The sequence below is a fragment of the Lactuca virosa genome, chromosome 1, assembly GCF_052849685.1.
Source record: "Lactuca virosa cultivar CGN04683 chromosome 1, Lactuca_virosa_CGN04683_v6, whole genome shotgun sequence".
In the NCBI taxonomy this organism is placed as follows: domain Eukaryota; kingdom Viridiplantae; phylum Streptophyta; class Magnoliopsida; order Asterales; family Asteraceae; genus Lactuca; species Lactuca virosa.
This window is the reverse complement of record NC_136426.1, coordinates 73,943,972-73,957,402: the sequence shown is the minus strand read 5'-3', so window position 1 is coordinate 73,957,402 and position 13,431 is coordinate 73,943,972. Positions and strand designations below refer to the sequence as shown.

At 36.8% G+C, this 13,431-nt stretch overlaps 1 pseudogene; it reads left to right on the top strand.

Moving 5' to 3' along the window:
• The first annotated feature begins 10,743 nt into the window (after positions 1 to 10,743).
• Positions 10,744 to 13,201, top strand: LOC145115155 (pectinesterase pseudogene; annotated as a pseudogene).
• Positions 13,202 to 13,431: the final 230 nt, after the last annotated feature.

The following is a 13,431-nucleotide window of genomic DNA, read 5'->3' as shown; positions in this document are numbered from 1 at the left end:
GACCCCCACACAAGCAGCCTCAAAGTAGTCAGTGAGGCTCATAGTGTGTCCCATTTGTCCAATATAAGGAATTCCATAACAAGACCCGGGACCAATCTATGATTCAATACTTATGACTCATAGTTATGATACCTATAGGGATGAAAAGACAAGAAAGAACAAAAAATGCATGAAGACCTAAGCTAGAATGCAACTAAAAAGTATGAAAATTAGAAAAGCAAAAAAACAAAATATGCAATGTTTTTGAAAAAAACATTATGCAATTTTTATAAATGTCCTAAATGAATTACTCTAAATGCAACTATATACAACCTAAACGAAAAAATGAGATACGAATAACTTACCCCAAGCTTAAAATCAAGCGTTGTCCTCAATGCTTAGGATGAGAGTAATGAAGGATCATATCGGGATCAAGGTAGTGGAGGTCCGCGAGGACGGTAAGGAAATAACATCGGGGTCGCGTACTGATGCATGACTAGAGAGTGCAAGTCGCGCAAGGTTGCGGGGATGAGAGAGTTGTCTGCACAAGTTTACAAGGGTGGGGGAGCTGGCCGCACAAATCTGTGAGGGTGGGAGTGTTGGCCGCGCAAGTTGTAGAAACTTGGCATTTTTCGCTCCACAAACCCCGATTTTCTTCCAAACTTCACCAAAAACATTGATAAACCTCAAGATGCTTATTTTTTACCAACTTCAACCCTAGATACATCCAAACATCAAGCGAATATTATTTATTCACAATTCATTTATTTAATGTCTTTGCCAACACATGGTCCCGCTTCCTTCAATCTTCATAAACCGGGGTTTCCAATGTTACGTTGTTGAATTTTCCCGTGTCAAATCCTTCATAAAATGGTTTCAAATGGTGTCCATTCACTTTGAAGATTTGATTCGTTTCCGAACTCTTGATTTCAACCGCATCATGATCAAACACTTTTATAAAATAAAAGGTCCGTGACATTGAGATCGCAATTTTCCCGGGAATAGCTTTAAACACGAATGATAAAGAAGAACTTTTTGATCCGGAATAAAATGCTTTTGAGTGATGTGCTTGTCATGGAACGTCTTTTTCTTTTCTTTGTAGATGCTTGCATTTTCATAAGACTCGTTTCTCAACTCTTCGATTTCTTGAAGTTGCATCTTTCGGTGCTTCCCAGTTTCTTCAAGATTGAAATTACACTTTTTAACCGCCCAATATGCTTTGTGTTCCAGTTCCACCAGTAAGTGACAAGAATTTCCATAGACATGGCGGAATGGAGACATGCCAATTGAAGTTTTGTAGGCGGTTCGGTACGCCCACAATGCATCTTCTAACTTCAAGCTCCAATCTTTTCGTGTGGTGTTGAGTGTCTTCTCAAGAATTTGCTTGACTTCTCTATTTGACACTTCATCTTGGCCATTTGTTTTTTGATGGTAGGCGGTTGATATCTAGTGTGTGACACCATATTTCTTCATCATGGCTTCCATCATTTTGTTGCAAAAGTGAGTGCCTCTATCACTCACTAAGGCTCTTGGTACACCATATCTTGAAAAAATGTTTGACTTCAAGAAGTCAATGATAGTTTTAGCATCATCATGTCTTGTAGCCTTTGCTTCCACCCACTTTGAGACATAGTTAACCGCCAAGAGTATGTAAGTATAACCGAAAGAAATGGGGAATGGGCCCATGAAATCGATTCCCTAAACATCAAAGATCTCACAAATGAGGATTGGGCTTTGAATCATTTCATTCTTCATGGACACGGTTCCCATTGTTTGACATCTATCACCACTCTTGCAAAATAGATAGGTATCTCTTGACATTGTTGGCCAATAGAGTCCACATTCTAGCACCTTCTGCGTGGTTTTGTTTTGACCAAAATGACCTCCACATGCATACTCATGGCAAAGCTTCAAGATTGATTTGACCTCATTTTGGTGAACACACCTTCATATTAGTTGATCCGGGCAATGTTTCCAAAGATAAGGGTCGTCCCACACGTAGTATTTGGAGTCACTCTTCAACTTCACCTTTTGGTACTTAGTGAATGTGTATGGGATTTCTTTAGTAACCAATAAATTGAAAATATCCACATACAATGGAATGGTGTTTGAAATGTAGAAGAGGCGTTCATCCGTAAATTCATCAAGGATGGGAGAAGAGGATCCACCAACATTCAAATGACTTAACTGATCTGCAACTAGGTTTTCGGTACCACTTTTGTCCTTTATCTCAAGATTGAACTCTTGTAAAAGAAGAATCCACCGAATCAACCATGGCTTGGCATCTTTCTTAGTCATTAGATACTTCAAGGCCGCATGGTCGGAGTATACAATCACTTTTGTCCCAAGAAGGTATTGTCGAAATTTCTCCAAGGCGAAGACAATGGCTAGAAGTTCCTTGTTGGTGGTAGAATAATTGGCTTGAGCATTATCCAAGGTTTTAGAGGCATAGTAGATAACGTGTGATGCCTTTCCCTCCTTTTGACCTAAAACCGCTCCGATGGCGAAATTGGTTGCATCACACATGATATCAAAAGGAAGCTCCCAATTTGGAGGTTGGATTATAGGGGCGGATGTGATTATGTATTTATGTTTGTCAAAGGCTTCTTGACATGCGATATTGAATTCAAAGTCAATATCTTTTTGGAGAAGGAGGCACATCTTGTGATCTTCGAAAAATCTTTGATAAATCTCCTATAGAAGCCCGCATGGCCCAAGAAATATCTCACATCTATAACACACATTGGGTAGGGAAGGGTTTGTATGACATCAATTTTGGCTTGATCAACTTCAATTCCTTTTTGGAGACGATGTGTCCCAAGATGATGCCTTGATTGACCATGAAGTGACACTTCTCAAAGTTCAACACCAATTTCTTCTCAATGCACCTTTTCAAAATCTTCTTGAGGTTATCCAAGCATTCATCAAACAAATTTCCACAAAAAGTGAAGTCATCCATGAACACTTCAATTATATTCTCAACCTACTCAGAGAAGATGCTCAACATGCACCTTTGGAATGTGGCGAGAGCATTGCATAATCGAATGGCATCCGCTTATAGGAAAACATGCCAAAGGGGCATGTAAAAGTCATATTGTCTTGATCTTCGGGGGAAACAGGTATTTGATGAAAACCCGAGTACCCATCAAGGCAACAATAATGGGATTTTCCCGCCAACCTCTCGAGCATTTTCCCAATGAAAGGAAGGGGAAAATGATCTTTTCATGTGCTTGAATTCAACTTTCTATAATCAATGCACACCCTCCATCCATTTTGAACTCGAGTGGGTACCATTACTCCCTTTTTATTTTCAACAACCGTGATTCCCGTTTTCTTGGAAACCACTTGAACCGGACTAACCCATTTGGAGTTGGAATGAGGTAAATCATATCCACATCAAGGAGCTTGATTATCTCTTTCTTGACAACTTCCATCATCGGAGAATTTAATCTTCTCTGAGCTTCCCTCATAGGCTTAGAATCATCTTCCATGAGGATCTTGTGAGTGCATAAATTAGAACTTATCCCCTTGATATCCGCTATTGTCCACCCCATGGCCTCTTTGTTATCTTTTAAAACTTCAACCAATTGGTCTTCTTCATAATCTTTCAATTGAGAGGAGATGATCACTGGAAGAGTCTCATCTTTACCTAGATAAGCATACTTCAAGTGGCTAGGTAACATTTTCAATTCAAGTGTGGGTGAGTGGATTATGGAAGGGGGCATCTTTTTTGGAGAATGAGATAAGGCAACTTAAGAGACATCCTTCTTTTTTGATTTGTTAGCTTCCAAATTCTTCACAATCTCTTCAACTTCTGAGTCCAATGTATACATTTCCAATGTTTTCTTCAAACTCTCACAATCAAGGCTCGTGTTGAGTACCATATTTAAAATATCCCCATGAGATAAATCAAACACTTCTTGGGTTATTGGCTCAATCACATCAACCCGATACAATGGAGAAATGTTGCTAGGGTACCTCATTGCATCAAAGATGTTGAAGTCAATGGTTTCTCAATCAAATTCCATAATGATATTTCCTTTGTGGACATCAATGATTAGTGTGAGTGGTGTTCATGAAAGGTCTTCCAAGGAGGATAATAGATGATTTGGAAGGAGTCTTCTCTACAAGATCAATGACATAAAAATCTGCGGGGAAGACAAGTTGATTAACTTATACTAGCACATCCTCCAACACTCCTCTTGGAAAAACACTTAACTTGTCCTCTAATTGAATGATTACTTTGGTTTCTTCTAAAGGTCCAACAATGAGAGATTGAAAACCGAATATGGCATCACATTGATCGAGGCTCAAAGATCTAACATGACACTTTCAACATGCAAATCGCCAATGGTACAAGGGATAGCAAACATTATCGGATCCTTGCATTTGGGAGGTAACTTCTTTTGGATAACCGTGGACACATTGGCATTAAATTGGATCTTTTCATTTTCTTTGAACTTCCGCTTGTTGGTGCACAAATGCTTGAGAAATTTGACATATCTTGGAATTTGCTTAATATCATCCAATAGTGGAATGTTGATTTGGACCTTGCGGAAAATTTCAAGAAACTGCTTCTTGTCGTCCTTTTTCTTTGAGGGGGTTAACCAGGAGGGAAAAGGTGGTGGAATGACCAATTGCTTGATAGGCTTGTTGGAAGATTCGGGTTGATCAATGTTTGGCAACACCGGTTCCTTTGGAGGAATTACGACCTTTGAAGGTTCAACAACAATAACCTCATCTTCTTCTTCTCTTGAAACTCTTTTGCGGTTGCTTTCTCCAAGTGTTTTCCTACTTTTCAAGTTTATTGCATTCACATTGGGATTCTTCTCGGTTTGAGATGGAAGTTTACCCAGTTGTTCCAACTTGTTGAGAGCGGTGGCCAAGTCTCCAATTTCTGATTGAATGTTGGAGAAGGTGTTTTTAATTCGTCTCTTGTTAAAATTGTGTTTGGCTTTGAGCAAGAGAAGTAACAAGTTCTTGAAGATTCATTTGATGGTTACCACTTGATTGGCCTTGTTGTTGAGGTTGTTGGTAATTTAGAGGGGTATGTGATGTTTGTGGTGGTGCATATTGTGGTTGATGTTTTGGATATGGAGGTTTTTGTGATGAATATTGTGGATATTGAGATCTCATCATACCATTTGGTGGGTATAGGTTTTTTAGGTTATTCCTCCAATTCGGGGTGTATGTGTTTTGAACTCCCATGGATCTTGGTTGACCTTGATATCCTCCAATTGCATTAACATCATCCGGTTCACTTCCAAGTGTGGGACACTTATCCGTATAATGCCCGTCATTGCACAAAGTCCACAAACCATCAATTGTTGACCACTTCCAACCACCATTTGACTCAACACATTAGTCAAATCCAAGAGTTTTGATTCCAAGTGTGGGGTATTGCTAACTTCACCAACAACTTGTAGGGAACTTCTCTTCATGTCATTTTGAGTCCCAAAGTTTCTTTGATTTTGAGAAATGGTACCAAAAAGTTATATTATCTCTTGAGGTGTCTTGTTAAAGATGTCACCGCCACTTGAAGCATCAATCATCCTCCGATATTTTTCATTCATACCCTCATAAAATTGTTGAAGAAGTAATTGTCCGGGTATATTGTGTTGATGACAACTTGTACACAAGTTGTTGAAGCGCTCCCAAAAATCATGAAAAGTCTCATTCTCCCCTTAACGAATTCCCAAAATGTCACTCCTTTGACTTGATATTCGGGAAGTGGGATAGAACTTGTTATTGAAGGCTTTGAGTAACTCTTCCCATGTGTGAATAGATCCCGGTGGTAAGTTGAATAACCACTCTCTAGCTTTATCTTCCAAGGTGAGTGGGAACGCAGTTAACTTGAAATCATCCAATGTCACATGTTAGGGTAACATGCTAACACATATCATATGGAAGGACTTCAAATGCCTTTGAGGATCTTCTCTATCCAAACCATGGAACTTGGTGAATTGATGTATGAAACTTGACTTCAATTCAATCCCTCAGCAGTTTGCAGGATAAACGATACCAAGAGGTTTGTGAGTAACATCCTTTTCCATCATTTGTCTAAGTGTCAACTCTTGAGGGGGATTGGGTGGATTGGGGTTCTGTTGCATGTAATTTGGAGGTTGTTGGTAAGGTGGGTATGGATATTGTTGGTGATTATACATTTGTGGTGGATAAAGTTAGTAGTTAGGATATTGGTTGTAGGGGGTTTGTTGTTATGGGTACATTAGGTATTGGTACATTGGAGGTTGTTGGTAATTGGGTTGTAGTGGTTGATGTGCTTGTTGTTGTTGAATTTGAAGAGCATTGTTTTGAGGTTGGCTGTTTTGGTGGAAGTTTTGGTTTTGTGGTTGTGGTTGTTGATGATTGAGTTGATTTGGTTGAGGAGGTGGTTTATTCCAAGGTGACATATATATGAGAGGTTCTTAGTGTTGTTGTTGTTGTTGTTGTTGTTGTTGTCTTGGTTGTTAGGGTGGTGTATTGGCATCTTAATTGTTTAGGTTTGGGTTGGGATTGTGGGGTGGAGTTTGATTCATGGCTATGTACTTTTCAAATGGAACGTCTTCAAAGAAATGACCAGCAATTGGAGAACTCGGCCCGGTGTCGGTATCACTTGAAGTATGCACTTGGTCTTCTATGTTTATTAGTGGAGAAGAGGAAGAAGCTTAAACGAGTTGTTGTCGCTTTTCTTGTTTGGATAACTTTTTCAACATTTTTTCTTCTTTTTCAATCTATGGATTGTAGAGTAGTTCACCGGTTCTTGTAGACCTAGGAATAAACAATCAAATAACAATAACCAATTTCCCCGACAACGGCGCCAAAAATTGGTGGGATGTCAAGTCCACTAAGCAAATTACATCCTTTGTTTGCAAATAAAACATAATATAATGGTAAAAAGAGGTATCAATCCTCGGAGAAATGGTTGTATTCAATCACCAATGCAATCCAATAGAACTAGTGAAATAAAACTAACTAACTACAATTAAACTAAAAAGGGAGGGTTTTGTGATTGTTTGAAAACTAAAAGACTTGAAGAACTAAAATACTTGCAATTAAGCAAGATGGTGAGATGCTCAAATATTGGAGAGAATTGGTCAACCAAGGGAAATCAACCCAATGAACATTTGTGTGTTTATCATTAGGATTCAGTATGAAGCTTATTATTCATCCCAAATTGGTTATAACAATCATGAAGCATGATATGCCAAGATTCCTCAAAGGTAGTATGGAGGTTAGGGAAGCCCACAACACACCTTCTTAATCAAAATCAAGGATTCAATTGAAGCAATTGAACCCAAGAAAGTTCATTAGCCTTAAGAATGAAGGAATCCCTAATTGCAGGAGGATGTCAATACTTACACATCCATAAAGAAGTCATGATCCATAAGCTAGAGATGATTTCTACCATCATAAAGCCCTTGTTCTAAGCAAATTTAATGATTCAATGATAAATCAAAGAAATAAACCAACAATTGCTCATTCAAGTTCTAAGCTCATGATCAAAGTATTAAACAAGCATAAGAAATATGAACTAGAATCATAAACATAAGATAAATGACAATAAAGCATTAATCCTTCAAAACCTACAAATATCCAAGGGTTTTAGCCCAAGTCAACCAAAATAAAGAGATTAGTCACTCATGACGACAAGATAACAATCACAAAAGTGTTTTTGCATCAAGAAACTAACAATTAATAGAAGGATGAGGAGAATGTAGCTCAAGCTCTCAAAAATCGCCTCCATGGTGTTCTAATGGTGGAAAATTGAAGTCTGGCTGCCAAACCTAACCCCAAGGTAAATGATGAGCAAAATGACCAAAATGCCCTAAAGTGTGCGGTTGCGTGGGTACCCTCGCAAGTTTACGCGATTGAGACTCCACCCTCGCAAACGATGCTGGAAAGTTATTGGCTCTTTTTTTCTCCATTACTCCACCCCACTACTCAAGATTCCATTGGTCTCATCCACACCTCACATGATTGAAATTTGGCCAATCATCTTCAAGCTTCAAATGGATAGTCCAAGTCCATCTTCTTTAGTCTATGACCCATCTTCATAAGCCCACTTCATCCAAGTCTTCAATATTTTAAGCTCAATTCCTCTTTGATGGATCCAAAAAGCCCAATAATGCTTTGAAAGCCCACCAAGCCCATCTCCAAGCCAAACCACAACCGCATCGAGACTCCAAAACCCTACAAAATACCTCATGCAAAATAGAAGGGGTAAAAATTCTAAAAATAAACTATAAAAAAGAAGAAAATAAATTAAACTATCAATGTGCAAGCTAATTAATCTAAGTTGGTATTAAAAATCTAACAAACTAACATATTTTTACTCACCAAAATATCTAATTAAAACATGTTTTTTATATAGACATAGTCTTACTAATTAAACATAAACACACTCTTAAATATAACTGAAAGAATGCATAAAGTTTAATGCAAATGTTCCGTAACAATGTCAATTTCTCCAAACAAGTTAGGGAATATGAAAACATGCAATTACTAGTTTACATCGACATTAAATTCTTTCGTATAATAAATTCAATGTTTGTTACTGATTTTTAATTTACGAAACAATTACGAATTCCATGAATTGGAGAACTTCTAAGAACTAATCTAAATTCGAACAACCAACATGAACCAAGTTAAAATTCAAATGTTTAGTTTAAACAAAACTACACGTGCTATATTAAAACAAAAATGCAACGTCAAATCATATAATTAACTACATAACAAGTTCAAACTATAAATCTGGATGTGTTAATTCAACTTACAAAAGTATAAACCAAAAATAACTTAATCGTCATTCGTATAATAATCATGTAATTGTTGGAAAAAACATGATCATAAGTTGTGACTGTGCAATAATTTCTTATATTTTTTTAGGTTGATCATACTTATTAGTGAGCTTATCAAATAATAAATCATATTTGTATAGCACTTTATTACAATCTTTTCAATAAAGTTACAAAATTATCCAATTAAAACAAGTTCTTCAATTGTAACTAATTCACTACATAACGAACAAACTCTCAATAATTATATGAGAATAGCATTAATGTGCAAACGTATATACCAACCACAAGTGATTTTCTCATTAGCTCAGAAAACCAACAATTATACCAATTAATGTCATAATGTCAATCAACATCTATTATGAAGTCAATAACATTATTTGCTACTTTATTCGATTAAATGGTCGATTACATAACAAACAATCAACGTAACAATTCAATCTTCTAAACCCTAATTGAGGTGGTCAAGTTCAAAAAGAATTACAACAACTAAACTTGATTTTCTAACGGAAATCATATAGATAAAAAGGAAAAAGAAACATAATCAACAACTTAAGTAGCAAATTCAAAGTCATTCACATAATTATAAACGGAATGACTAATCTTTGGCAGAAAATGCATAATACTAAACAGAAACGACAATTAAATACTTGCAAACGAAATAAAATCGGATGTTTTGATGCCACGAACCTAAAAAATCCTTCAAGTCGCCCCTCTCGTTCTTTTTTCTCTTATAAATACGTATGCGTGATCTGTATGTGTAATGTGTCCCCTTTTGATAAAAAATGTTTTATGTGTTTATATCCCCTAAAAGTAAGAACCAAATCCCCCCTTTTTTGCGTGAAACGTGTTAACTGTTAAGCATCCCACCATCATGGGCCTATTTAGATATCATTTAAATTAAATGATGGGCTATCAAAACCAACAAATGGGCTGACTATATAAGCTAAATAAATCAGTTCACGAAGTTCATAAGATCGTTATCCAAAAATCCAAATCTAATCTCCACTGTCAAGATTAAAATTAGGAAAACGTCTACATGTAAAATTTCAGTTCAATCGGACCAGACCATGTTCTCCCTTTAATCCAATCATTTGATCAAAACCGTACAATAATCTCAAAAATCCGAAAATTTATTTATATCACTTTGTTTTTGTGGTTGATCACCAATGTTGCTACGAAATTCAAGCGTGGTTGCAAGGCTTTCTATGTGACTTCATCGGTGCTCAAAATATCATCACCCGTTTGCATAAATCCACATAAGTGGCATAACATAACTTAAACGAGTAAAATTGTCTACAACAAGCTATATAATTTGAAAGTATAAAAAGAATGTAAATTATGCAAAAACTAATATAACATGCCTGAATTGCAAATATATAAAATCTAACATAAATATAAAATATTAAATTATATACATGTTAAATATACACAAGATATTGTGAAAATGAGTAATAAAATACTAAAATGTTGTATAAAAATGAACATAATTATATCGGTCACAAAAGTTAAGAGTCTAGCTAGGGTACTTCGTTGAGTAGCGCATTAGGTGGGTATAAGTAAACAAGGAGGATCCTATAAATTAACAAAACAATTGATATATATTGATAACACATTTACAATTTGCATCATAAACAATTTAAACAACCACAATGGATTAGTGAAATAAAATATTCAACATATAACTACCCTTTTGACATATGGATTAAATGTGTGTACATTAAAAGAAATATCTTATGGACGTTATATGCAACTTCCTTTGTGGTTTTTCCTCCACCCTCCTTTCTACGCTCTTGGTTTTCTATTTCCTATTCAATATATTTTACCAACAGCTCTAGTTTACTAATTGAATAGAACTAAATATGCTCTTGAAAATAAACAATAATATATATAGACATACACACAGACGCACACTTCCACTCGTAAAGTAGTACATGGTAATATAACAATCAAACAAGTTGGTGTCACTATGTCCAACTCCAACACCAAAAACCACACGCTTTTATATATTTTTGCTACCCTCCTGCTAACTTCTCCTGTCCTTGGAACTCATCGTTCAGACTCCAACATTATCAAATCCTCGTGTGCCATAACCTTATACCCAGACATATGCTATTCTACACTCTCCTCCACCAGAAACCTTGCAACTAGAAAGGATGTAATCCAACTTGCTATCCATAAAACAAAAGAGATCATCCAAGAAAACTTCATGACCATAAAGAAGCTCATGGTCACTGTCAATCTCACCAAACGCGGCAAAATCGCACTCCATGACTGCTTAGAGATGATAGCTGGAACTCTTGAAGATCTCGACATGGTGATCCGAGACCTCGAGGCATATCCAAGCAAGAAATCCCTTCAGGAACAAGCCAACGACCTCAAAACCCTCATGAGCACCACCATTACCAACAAGGAAGCCTGCTTGGACGGCCTATCCCACGATGCAGCCTGCCATCATTTGCGCAAATACATTATTCAAGGTCAGGATCTCGGGGGTAAGATGTGTAGCAATGTTCTTGCTATGATCACGGACATGACAGACACAGATATGGCCAACAACCAGCAGGCAGAGTCGAATGTACGAAAGCTAAAGGAGGAAAAGTTGATGAGGCGGCAGGAGTGGTTGTCTAGGAAAGACAGGAGATTATTGTGGGGGAAAGTAATGAGGCCAAACGTGATTGTGTCGAAGGATGGTAAGGGAAACTATACTACGGTGGCCGAAGCCGTGAAGGCAGCGCCATTCAGTAGCAAAAGCAGGTACGTGATAAAGATATTGGCAGGGGTGTACAGGGAGTATGTTGAAATTCCAAAAAACAAAACCAACTTAATGTTTATTGGGGCCAATAGAAATAACACGATTATTACTGGGAATATGAGCGTCGGCGGCGGCAGCACAACCTGGAAATCCGCAACCGTAGGTTAGTGTACGCAATCTTTGTGCATGTGTTTTTCTTGTTTTTGGTCGAATATATATCCTTGGGTTTTTAGAAATAACATATAACATAATCTGTATATACATATTAATATTCACTCAACTATATAATGTTTAATAGACCGTATTTTGATACAAAATCTACTTTTTCCCCTATAGTTATTGAACCATATAAAAGTTAAATAAAAGATTTATTTTAAATTTATAAAAGTTTTTCTTTTATCTGTTAAACCTCATATTCATATTAAAGGTCAACATTGTATTCACATTTAGTTCTTTGTTGAGTTTAATCCATTGAATTGAATCTCATTTAATTTTTGCATTAAACTATGTATTGTAAATGCTCTCATAAGTAAAAAGACATTTTAATTTATATAATCCTAAGTAGCAATAATATTTTAGAAATCCAAAAACTTCTATATCAAAGAACACCCTTAGGGAATCTACAATTCTTTGAACACTATCTATTAGAGTTCAATGGATTGTCATATCATCCATTAAACACCTATACAACAATACCCACAGCCTACAACCCATTAAACTCTTATTCAATCCTAATTAGCACTTTATTTCTTTCGAACCATTCATTATCATTCAACTCTTTTATTCAACTTTACAACCATGTAATCACCAACACTTCATTCAACTCATATTCAATCTTATACTACCTGCATTGTGGATGCTCTTACCAACCAATGTTGCATGTAGGCCTGTTGTAATTTTTAGCATAATCATGCATGGTTTTACCATAACAGTTATATGATGGAGTAATGAATTGTAGCATGCATATATATTGACGACAGCGGTTAATGGTAAAGGATTCTGGGCACGTGATATAACATTTCAAAATTCAGCCGGAGCTGCGTTACATCAAGCCGTGGCACTACGTGTTAGTTCTGATTTATCGGCATTCTATAGATGTGGTATACTCGCATACCAAGATACCCTTTATGTCACCTCCGGCCGTCAGTTCTTCGTCAACTGCATGATTGTCGGCACTGTTGATTTCATTTTTGGTAATGCTGCAGCTGTCTTCCAATTTTGTAACATCCTCGCTCGTCGTCCTGATCCTAACCAAGGAAACATGCTCACTGCTCAAGGCCGAACTGATCCTCATCAAAACACTGGGCTCATCATTCAGAAGTGCAAACTCGGTGCAACTTCCGACCTAGAACAAGTTAAAGCCAATTTTAAAACGTACCTTGGAAGGCCATGGAAGAACTATTCAAGAACGGTGATCATGGGATCATTAATTAGTGACGTGATAGATCCTGCAGGATGGTCCCCTTGGAAGGGAACTTTCGCACTAGACACTTTGTATTATCGAGAGTACCAAAACACGGGACCTGGGGCTGATACGTCAAAGAGGGTAAAGTGGAAAGGTTGGGGTGTGATGAAGAATAAAATTGAGGCTATACCTTTCACTGTTGGAAGCTTTATCAATGGTTGGACTTGGTTGCTATCCACTGGCTTCCCTGTCTGGCCTCTTTGGTAATGGTAAATGATATTTAGCTAATTATTACACCTCTAAACTGGGTCATGACAATTTCCTTAGTTTTCTTGTGATTTTTATGGATCAAGCAAAAAGTTTGATAGGCTAGGGAAAGAGTTTGTTAAACGGTCGATACCGTCAAACGGAAAGAAATAGTTTTTTTTTTATTTTTTTTATTTTTTATTATTGGTCATTGAAATATGTGAGATCCAAAATTGAGTCAACTTTATTTT